General features: G+C 43.7%; 1 protein-coding gene across 2 annotated transcripts in view; it reads left to right on the top strand.

Annotated features, from left to right (window-relative positions):
• The first annotated feature begins 1,033 nt into the window (after nucleotides 1–1,033).
• The window catches only part of MTFR1 (mitochondrial fission regulator 1), a 60,542-nt gene continuing 50,802 nt past the window's right edge, over nucleotides 1,034–10,773 (top strand). For both annotated transcript variants that reach the window (XM_004372560.2, XM_023727771.1), the window contains exon 1: nucleotides 1,034–1,191. The gene's annotated coding sequence lies outside the window, so the exon portion shown is untranslated. The remainder of the gene's footprint in view (nucleotides 1,192–10,773) is intronic.

The raw sequence follows: 10,773 nt of genomic DNA, 5'->3' as shown, positions 1-10,773 counted from the left end.
CGACAGAGGAAGAAACAAGTGGCCTTCGCCTGAAATGCCGTCCTTTCCTCTCATCCTTCTAGCTCAGCTCAGAAGCTCCTGCTCTTCCATCAAGCCTCAGCCTAAGCACTAGCTCCTCCCCGAAGTGTTCTCTGAGTCCCCAGAACGGCTTATGCAATTCTCCCAGGTCCCCTCGGTACTTCCATTAAAACATTTGTTTTATCTCCCAGGAGCCCTTTGGCTCACTGAGGGCGTGGTTCAAGTTTTTTTTTTTCTAATCTTTGTACTGTCAGAGTGGGTCCCCAACAAGCACTTGTTGAGTAAATAAATTAACGCTCTTGCTGAAGGAGGGAAACCCTTGCCAGGGAGACTTGGGCAACCCACGGTAAGAACATCAGAGCGCTGGTGGACGCCTAGTGACCTCGGAGATCAATAGCAATGGGACGGTAAGAGAGACAACCAATCAGCAACAGCCTCTTAAAAGGCGATACAGAAATACCGGTTTCTCACCCTAGATATGATTCGTTTATCACGCCTAAACATATCACCACGCAGAATATAGTGTTAGCTATAAATGTAATATTTTCATGAAAGTTATTTGAAATCAAGAGTGTCCTAGAATACTCAACTATGAAAAAAGCATGTGTCCCAAATTAATCAGGCTAAACATGTTGAATTGAGGGCAGTAAAGCCCAACCTTATCTGTCAGGCACTTTGTACAACTCCGCATCCCCACTCCCATAGAAACAGTGAGGTCCGCGTAAACTAGGGCGAAAAGGGTTCCACGTATGTTAGCTTAACCAGGGCGTAAGACTCACAGCTTCTTTTAGGGTAATACACACTTGCGACTACATTCGGAATGTAGGTCTTCCTATACACCTAGAACATGAAATTTACAAACAAAAGTACTGCCCAACGCAGAGCAGCAAAGACACCGAACAAGCCCCGCACTAAAGCGCACGCCGCCCCCCAAGCCCCGCCCATGCGCACACCGGCGACAGCGGCTGCCTACGCGTCGGGCAGTCGGCTCTTCTTCCGCCCGGGATGCCTCTTCGCAATTCTCTGTGCCCGCCTCCGAGCCGTCGGAAGCACCTGATTGGTCAGTCTGTTTCCGGCTCGGGGCGGGGATTGGCTGATTGGCAGCAAAGCACCGGGACGGCCAAGCTAGGAACCTGAGTAACTCAAAAAGGCGCCGGCTGTCGCGCGGTCGGGGTAAGTGGGGCTGGGGACTCGGAAAAGCGGTTGGCGGTGGGGTAGAGGAGGCGCCCTCGAGCCTCACGGTGGTGGGAAGGCCGGGAAACAGGCAGGGCAGGAGCTGAAGGAGCCGGGTTCCAGAGTGCGCGGAGGCCGGCGGTTTGGGTGTCTGTCCGGTGGCTGAAAGGAGGTGGAGACGTTCTCAGGCAGCCAGGGTGGCGGAGCGCCGTTTTGTGTCTGGAGCTTGGGCGGGCGCGGCGGAAGGTGGTCCGACTTGCCCCGAAGGGTAGGACTCACCCACCCATCCACCCCTATATCTTCTGTCACCCCTGCCCTCGCCCCCAGTCCAATTTTCCCAGTCCCCCGTTCTTGCGCCGGCCGCCAGGCGGCGGTCCCAGGAAGGCCGCCCTTTGCGTTGGTTCCCTCCTTTCCCAGGACATGGGGAGCCAGACGATCGCGGGTGCAACTCCAGGCTCCGGCCTCTGGGATCCCGGGAGGAGTAGCACACCCACGGATCTGCCTAGGAGGTTTAACCGGCTTCAGCCGGCTTTGTGCCGCCGTTTCACTTTTCGCCTCCCAGAAATCCCAAGCGTATCTTCCTGATCACAGTTTGCATTAAGCTCCAAAGAAAAGTCGACCTTTGAACATTAAAAAAAATTTTTTATTATGAAAATTTTGAAACTATACAGAAGTAGAGAGAATAATATAATGAACTCGGTGTCCCCATCACCCCAAAACCAAAAAACCAAACCCGTTGCCTTCAAGTCCATTGCGACCCATCACCCAATTTCAGCAGTTACTGATACTTGGCCAGTTTTGCTCCCTCTCGCCGGGTTATTTGGAAGTGTATTCTTGGCATATCATTTCATCACTTACACATTTCTATGGCTCTGTCATGATCAGTAATCAAACTTCTTTTCTGATCATTTCCTTCCCAGAGGGGTTGAGTAAGCTAAGGCACACTGTAAAGTTTAATTAAAAAAACCCACTGCCGTCAAGTCGATTCTGAGTCATAGCGACCCGGTAAGACAAAGTAGAACTGCCCCATAGAGTTTCCAAGGCTGTAAATCTTTATGAAGCAGACTGCCACATCTTCCTCCCGGAGAGCAGCTGGTAGGTTCCAACCGCTGAGCTTTTGGGTAGCAGTCGAGCGCTTAACCATTGCGCCACCAGGGTTCTTAGCGCAAATTCAGTTTATACTACGAATGTAGGCAGTTCTCTGACGGTCCAGTTTCACTACTCTGTGCTCGGGTTTTCTAAATCACTAAAAACGAAGGTACCAATAATCTAGTCTTGGCAGTGGCATTATTGCTTTTGAGTAATAATGGTATCAATTTCTGTTTATGGAATTCTTACTCATGAGGCACTGGGAAATTGTTTCCACCTATTAGATTATTTAGTTGTTACAACAACCTTGTGAAGTAGTTATTATCCCCATTTTACAGGTGAGGAAAAAAGAGGTTAAGCGGTTGCCCAAGATCACACTGAAGTAAAAGGGGAAAGGTTCAAAATTGCTAACCCAGGTCTTTGTCACTGCAAATTTCTTGCTCTCTGAACTATAGTTGAATGCCCTAAGAGTTTTGGAGTATGTGTAACTGCTGTGGAAAATTATTTCTATTGATCTACGTATCTGTAATGGGAAAAAAAGGGAAATGTACGGTGAGTACAAAACAATTTTAAGAGAGGTGTATGTATTTCTAGTGGTTGTTAGTTGCTGTCAAGTCCAGGCGCCCCTATGGATGACAACAAAATGTTTTCTGGTCCCGCTGCATCTTTGTGATCGTTGATGTTTGAGTCCATTGCTGTGGCCGTTGTGTCAGTCCGTCTCATTGAGGGTTTCCTTTGCCTTCACTGACCCTCCACTTTACCAAAAATGATGTCCTCCAGCAGAATTTAAAGTATGAGCAAAGTATATAAATATAGTTCAATAAGTACAAGTGTTAAACATTTTTATTCCATAATATATGCCAGTTATAGTAGAAAGGGAAAAAATATATACATCAGTGAATAGTCTCTACCACTCCTTGGGCACTTAGCACATACTGGATATATTTACAGGTAGTCCCCGACTTAACAACGTATTCAAGTTATGATGAACCACACTTACGACTGTCTATTGTTTATTATTTGTGTTTTTTTATGTATGTATGTATTAAAATATATCTGTAAATTTATATATAATGTTTCCAGTCCCCAAAGACAGAGATCAGGTTTATAAAGATACTGATAATAAAAGGCAATAATAATGAAAACTTAAAAAAAAAAGAAAAAGAAGTATTTGACTTATGTCAGAATTGCTGTTAGATGCAATTGTCAGAAAGGACTGAGTCCTTTTATCTGTGTTGCTCATCTTCCTAATCTTACACTATTTCTAAGACAGCATCTTGATCCAAAGAGTGTTAGAGGGGCCCTTAACCAGGCGCCCCTTAGCTGGAGGGAGATATCTGGGCTTATTCAGGGAACAGTAATGGAGGCCAGTTAAGTAGGAGTTGAGGTTTCCTGTAGACAAGTAATGGAGCCCTGGTGGCCCAGTAGTCAAGAGCTACGGCTGCTAACCAAAAGGTTGGCAGTTCGAATCCACCAGGCGCTCCTTGGAAACCCTATAGGGCAGTTCTGCTCTGTCCTGTAGGGTTGCTGTGAGTCGGAATCAACTCGACGGCAGCGAATTTGTTTTTGTTGTTGTTGTTGTTTTGGTAGGCAAGTAATGGAGTTCTGTTGGTTCAGTGGTTAAGCACTTAGCTGCTAACCGAAAGGTTGGTGATTTGAACCCACCAGCTGCTCCTCGGGAGAAGGATGTAGCAGTCTGCTTCCATAAAGATTATAGCCTTGAAAACCCTTTGGGGCAGTTTTACTCTGTCCTGTAGGGTAACTATGAGTCAGAATTGACTTCACAGCAACGGGAAGGAGCCCTGGTGGCCCAGTGGTTAAGCGCTGGGCTGCTGACTTTTAACTGCTAACCAAAAGGTGGCATTTCGAATCCAGGAGCTGCTCTGTGGAAGAAAAATGTGGCAGTCTGCTTCCGTAAGGATTTACAACCTTGGAAACCCTATGGGGCAGTTCTGCTCTGTCCTGTAGGGTCACTCTGAGTTGAAATCGACTTGATGGCAGTGGGTTTGGTTTTTGGGTAGACAAGTAATTCAGAATTCTAGAAGGAAAGTTCCAGAACAAAAAACCAAGCCTGTTGCTGTCGCGTGAATTCAGACTCATAGTGACCCTATAGGACAGAGTAGAACTGCCCCATAGGTTTTCCAGGGAGCGGCTGGTGGAGCTCTTAACCACTGCACCACCAGGGCTACAAAGTAAGGTTAGGCCCGCTTATAAAAGGCGTGTAGTGCCATGTGTAAGGAGTTTGAACTCAGTGAGTAAAAAAGTCTCGTCATCAAAACTATCTCATGTAAGATAGTGAGCTGGTTCTTTCAAGAGTGGCTTCGTAATTTGATGAGATTGGAGGCAAGCCTATCTAATCACCTGAGATGTGAAAAAATTAATTCAGTGACTTGATGAATAGAAAGGAAATATATGTAGGTAACTGATGAATGTACTGGAATATAAGGAAAAGAATGGAGAAAAAAATAGCCTGAAAAACAGAAGGGGAGACTGTGTGTTACAGTGGTACAACAACCAACCAGTGCTGGTAAACTTTAGCTTCCATACGTTTGTTTTCTTGGACCATCTTCGTGATAAGTATTATTACTGTATCATTGCTCTTTGAAATGTTAACTACTGCTCAGGTATTCAGCTGTTCTTTTATATTATGTACTGTTGATACGTAATTTAGATATTGATTACACAATGTAGATAAGCAATAACAACGTCACTGTAATCCCACCATTTAAGGATAACCACTGATGGTATGATAGTGTATATCCTTCTAGATCAGAGGTTGCAAACTATGGTTCAAGGGCCTGTACTGGCATTCTACCTGTTTTTTGTATTGCCCAGGAGCTAAGAATGGTTTTTACATTTTTAAGCTGTTGAATTAAAAATTTAAAAAAAAAGAACATTATATGGCATGTAAAAATTATATTAAATTCCGATTTCAGCGTCTATAAATAAAGTTTTATTGGAATCCAGCCATGCTCATCCATTTACATATCATCTATGGCTGCTTTTATACTATATACTACAAGGGCAGAGTTCAGTAACTTGTGCCAAAGACCATATGGCCCACAAATTTAAAATATTCACTTTCTTGCCTTTACAGAATAAGCTTGCTTACCTGTGTTTACAACCTTTTTAACAAATGTGCTTATACACTTTTTTTTTTTTGCAAACGTGACATTATAGACAGTATTTTGTAGTCTTTTAATGTTGAGCATCTTTCATTTTCATACTTAAAACTCTGTCATCTTTTTAATGTCTGCTTCATGTTTCAGAGTATGGATGAGGTCCCATTGTATATTCAACCAATCCCCTTTTGTTAGATATTTTGGTTTCTTTTCCCGTTTTTTTTAATTAATTCATAATAGCATATTTTTACACAAATAACAAGTGCATTGTATGTTTTTTTTGGCCAACACCTCCCCCCAGCACTATTTTTGTAAGTGAGCTGTGCCGCAGGTGATATGTGTGGGTGCATTATTTACATGGGTGCGTTATTTGCAAAAAATATGATACTTCAGCAAACAATTTTTTCTGTTCATATTTTTGTTATTGTCATGTTCATTCTTTAGGATATGTTTCTAGAAGTGAAATTGCTATGTCAAAAGATTACATACATATTGTCAGTTTGCACAGCAGAGAGATGGTACTTTCCCCATGCCTTTACCAATATTGGTAATTTTATCTTTCCTAATTTAATAGTGAGAAAGTGGGAACTGTTTTAGTTGACATTTATTTGATTACTAGTGAGAATATTAAGCATTTTTTCAAACATTTGTTTTCCACTTATGTTTTCACTTTATAAAATGCCTATTTTGGTCCTTTGCCTGTTTTTCCATTGGGTTTCTCATCTTTTGCTTCTTCATTTATGCACTTTATATTCATTAGGAAAGCAATCATTTGTTATATGCAGGTTGCAAATAGGTTTCGCAATTACTTATCCTTCCCTCGTAAAACTGCCGAATGGCCTGGAAAATGAAATATTTGTATCAGCTGGGAACAGACCCAGGGTTACAGGTTTAGAGATTAAAACATGCCGCCTCTGAAACACCAGTTCTTCATTGAAGCTACTGAAGTTGTTGCTAGTAGCTAGTCAGTCTGCAGGTTATTATTAATAAATTGTATAAATAGCTGATTTAGCATTTAACAGATTAATGTATCCAAACTAGATCTGAATAGTGTAAGTTGGTTATTGATTAAATACAAAGTCAGTCAAGTTAAATAAGAAAGTTAAAACAAATTAAATCTCAGGACTGGGGATATACCGTAATATGTTATTTAATATATTGATATATAAAACAGTATAACTAAGATTTTTTTTAAACTTTAAAAAAGTATTAGTGATTTTTGAAATGAATTTCTTATATACTAGTAAGCACCTAAATGAATAATTTCTTTTATACGGATCACCACAAAGCTGGTTTCTATGAGGCAGACGTTAAACATGTCCCAAACATCTGACTTTACTAAGTTGGTGTACTACTCCATCATCTCTAACATTGACTAGTCCCCCTCCCCTCAGTACTCTCCCTCCTGCCTTTGGTTTTCGTAATTTGCTGCAATGTCTCATGGAACTCACGAACCATGTCAGGGAAATGGCTCATACGGTTGTGGAGGCTGGCAAGTCCCAAATCCATAAGTCAGGCGTAGGCTTCTCCCGACCCAGATGGCTGCAGGGGCTGATGAACCCAAACTGGCAGGTCAGACTACAGGCTGCAGGCTTACAAGGCTGCAGAAGCTGGCAAATCAGGTCAGACGATAGGCTGACAGCCCACAGTACTGTGGAAGCCATCAGGTCCCAGAATCGACAGGTCTGATGGCAGGCTGCTGGCTGAAGTCCCAAGAACCGGAGGTCAGACGATCACGAACCAGATGCAGGATTCAAAGTGAGAGGGAGAGAGAGCCCCCCCAGAGCACCTACATATATACATTGGATGCACGCCACACCCCAGGGAAGGGCATAACTGGAGTAAGAGTGGGATTTGAGTCACGCCTTCCTGCATGCAAGGCTATGACTCAAGATACACCCCACACAATCTTGCCTCATTAACATGTAGAGTTTAGGATTTACAATACATAAAATGTAGGATAATTACATCAGATCACAAAATGGAAGGATAACCATACAATATTGGGAATCATGGTCTAGCCAAGTTGACACATAATCCCAACCATCATAGGTTAGATATACCTTATTTGCATAGTCCCACGCAATCTTTGTGTGTGAATCATAAAGACAGTGGCTAGAAGAGGTATAGTAAGTAACTCATTATATCACAGGCCACCCCCTGGCTCTTCTAGCCATTGACCGTTTCATACTTCAAGGATTAACTTCCCACTCCCAATCATTTTGCTAGTCCAAAATAGTCATTAACAGTCCTTCAGTAGGGCAAAAGAGTCCTAAGGTGTGGTTCCTCAAGTACCAGCCATTCAGGCCTGCTGCAGGTGTCCATCTGATCTGGTCAGGTTCTCCAGTAGTTTGTCTCATCTTCACCCTTTCTGGCCTCTGACAGAATTTAACTGAGAGAAGATTATTCCCTTACTCTGCGTCTCTCTCAAGGTATCAGCATAATGTTAGATTCCTCCCGCTGCATAACCCATTTACTCATTCTTTTACCTTCAGCTATTATTTCTCCTTCCATTTGTCATTATTTTTACCCAGACTTTTCCACATTAGGTTCAGCTGCTGTGCTAGTCCAGATTTCTGGTAGCAAGACCAGTCTAGCAAGCGCTTCCCCCTCAGTTCACTCCCGTTCATGTTAGGTAGGGTTACATAGATACAGTAGTAGTGGGCTATCTCGCCTCCTAGGCAATATGGCAGTATTCACTGTCAACCCCAAATTTGACAGTTGGGGGGAAGGTACAGTCCATCCCATCAGGCCCTTGGGAATTCTGGAGTACATATTCAGGGATATAGTTACAGTCTCTTGCTCAGGGTTCACCCCTGCTTCCAGTACCCACAACTGCATCCCTGGTCCTGGGACCACAGCATCCGACAGGAAGAAAGCAATTTTAGGTGATGTAGGGAGGAACTGTATAGTAACACCAGCGTCCTCCCCCACTCTGTCTTCCCCTGATCTCCCAGAGAAGCATAGGAATCTGTCCATTGGTGATCCTCCCTTTGTCCCCCTCAGGGTGAGTGTGAACACACACTCATGAAGGCGTGTGAGCCAGCTTTTCATGCCTTTATCTCCGTGTTTAGGTAACAAATGTTTCAATTACCCATTCCATTTGTCTATCAAACCATTACTCTGAGGGTGGTATGCAACACGCTATGCCCATTTAATATGATGTGTCTTGGCCCATTGCTGCACCCTTTGGGCTGTAAAGTGTGTTCCTTGGTCTGATGAAATATAACTTGATGGCCCAAATGTGTACAGTATCTTTTGTTCCAAACCTTGAATGGTGTTTTTGGCATTTGCATCTGTCATGGGATATGTAAAGCCCAGTCCAGAGTGTATCTATTCCTGTGAGGATCCATTTGTAGCCACCTGGTGCCACCACCATCATTGGTTGAATATTATCAACTTGCTAGCTCTGTACAGTGCCTTCCCCCCGGGGCATCTGCCCCATGACCATCTGCAACTACTGTCTTTCTTGCTGGCAGACAGAGCAGTCCTTATTGGCATTTTGGAGGGTATGTTGGAGACGTGTCTAGATTCAGCCAATCTCAACATTGCTGCAACACCCCCGTGCCCACTCATTTCATGGACAAATTGGATACCTCAAGTGAGTGTACCAACAGATCCTTCTTATCCAGGAAGGGGTTTTTCCTGAACGGCATTGACATGTCCTACTGTAATGTGCTCTCTAAATTCCCAGAGTGCTTTTTATAGGTCCATGCCCCACATGAGTGTCCTCTTAACAGTCTAATTTTCTATCACCCATTTGCCTGACCATATAGCCAGGCCGTTGGTCACTGCCCATGAATCAGTAAAAATCCGAACACATGGGCTCTCACCATTGCACAGTTCTTCCATCACAGCATTTCAGCCCATTGAGCTGACCTATTCTTACCTCCTTCAGTCAGAGTCTTTCCATCTGCTGGTCTTAATGCGTGAGCTTTCTCCACATCACATGTCCATATACCCTGGAACTGCCATCTATGAACCAAGCAGCCTTCTGCTGATCAGCGGAAAGTTACTCATAGGGCACTGTCCATGTAGCAATGGGCTCTGGCAGCTTCTCAGGTGGTTCCAGGGTAGGACCTATGGGAAAGAGGCTACTTGCTCATGGGTACAGTTGGTGCCTCCCTGCATTGCCCCCAGCAGCTTGTTCTTGTATGAACCATTTCCATTTTATTATGAAACTGTTTTAGGCACCGCCTTCCTTATTAGAGTGTTTTTCTGACATCACCCAAGACATTGTGGGTATTCCAGGTCTCATGCCCTGGTGACGTAGTGGTTAAAATGATCGTCTGCTAACCGAAAGATTGGCAGTTCGAAACCACCAGTGGCTCTGTGGGAGAAAGATGTGGCAGCCTGCTTCCGTAAAGATTTACAGCCTTGGAAACCCTATGGGGTCGCTGTGAGTCAGAATCGAGTCAATGGCAATGGGTTTGGTTTCTGGGTCATTGAGGTAATCTCAGTCAACACCCAATAGCAGATGAATAGTTGACTTTCAAATGATATGTATTGTGCTGCAGCATCTGGAAGCTTTCTAGTCCAGAATCCCAGTGGTTGCTGTAGGGCAGTATTCTCAGATTTTTGCCAAAAACTCCAGTCTGCATAAGCACATGTGGCAGACACCTCTAAAATCATGTCTAAATGTTGACCATAAGGTCCTAAAGGCAGGGAGAGTGAGACCACTCTCTGTAATTCAGACATAGCCTTCTGTTGCTCTGGCCACCGTTCAAACGCAGTTTTCTTCTGAATGGTTTTATGGATAGGGGTCAGCAGTATTCCCGGATGTGGAATATACGTTCTCCAAAATCAAAATAAACCAACCAAACATTGTTTCTCCTGCTTAGTCTAGGGGTAGGTAATGAAAACAACTTATTCTTATTTGCCTGCGGAATGTCATGGGTGGCTCCTGCCGGTTGTTCCCAAGAATTTCACTGTTTGGGCAGGGCCCTGGATTTTTACTGGATTTATTAACCAGCTTCTGTTGGTCATGTGGGCCACTACTGAATTCAGATCAGCCCTAGCCTGTTCTTTGGTGTTGGGTATTAACATCGTCAGTATAATTATCATTACACTCTAGATCTGCACCAAGTCCAAGTTTCTTCTAACCAAACGATGACAGTAAGCTGGTGAATTCAAGTAACTCTGTGGCAATGCAGTGAAAGTAAATTAGGATTCTTCCCACATGAAAGCAAACTGTGGCTTGCTCTTTTCTGAGATAGAGATGGAGAAAAAGACATTTGTAAAATCAGTCATTGAGTACCAGTCTCCTTTAGCCTGCTATATTTTCTGCACCGTTGATACTGCATCTGGAACAGGTGAAGCTACAGACGGCACTACTTTATTTAGGCCTCCATAGTCTACTGTCAGTCTCCAT

This window comes from Trichechus manatus, unplaced genomic scaffold (genome assembly GCF_000243295.1).
Source record: "Trichechus manatus latirostris isolate Lorelei unplaced genomic scaffold, TriManLat1.0 scaffold00018, whole genome shotgun sequence".
NCBI lineage: Eukaryota > Metazoa > Chordata > Mammalia > Sirenia > Trichechidae > Trichechus > Trichechus manatus.
The sequence above is the reverse complement of the archived record's forward strand: the minus strand, read 5'-3'. Positions and strand labels throughout refer to the sequence as shown.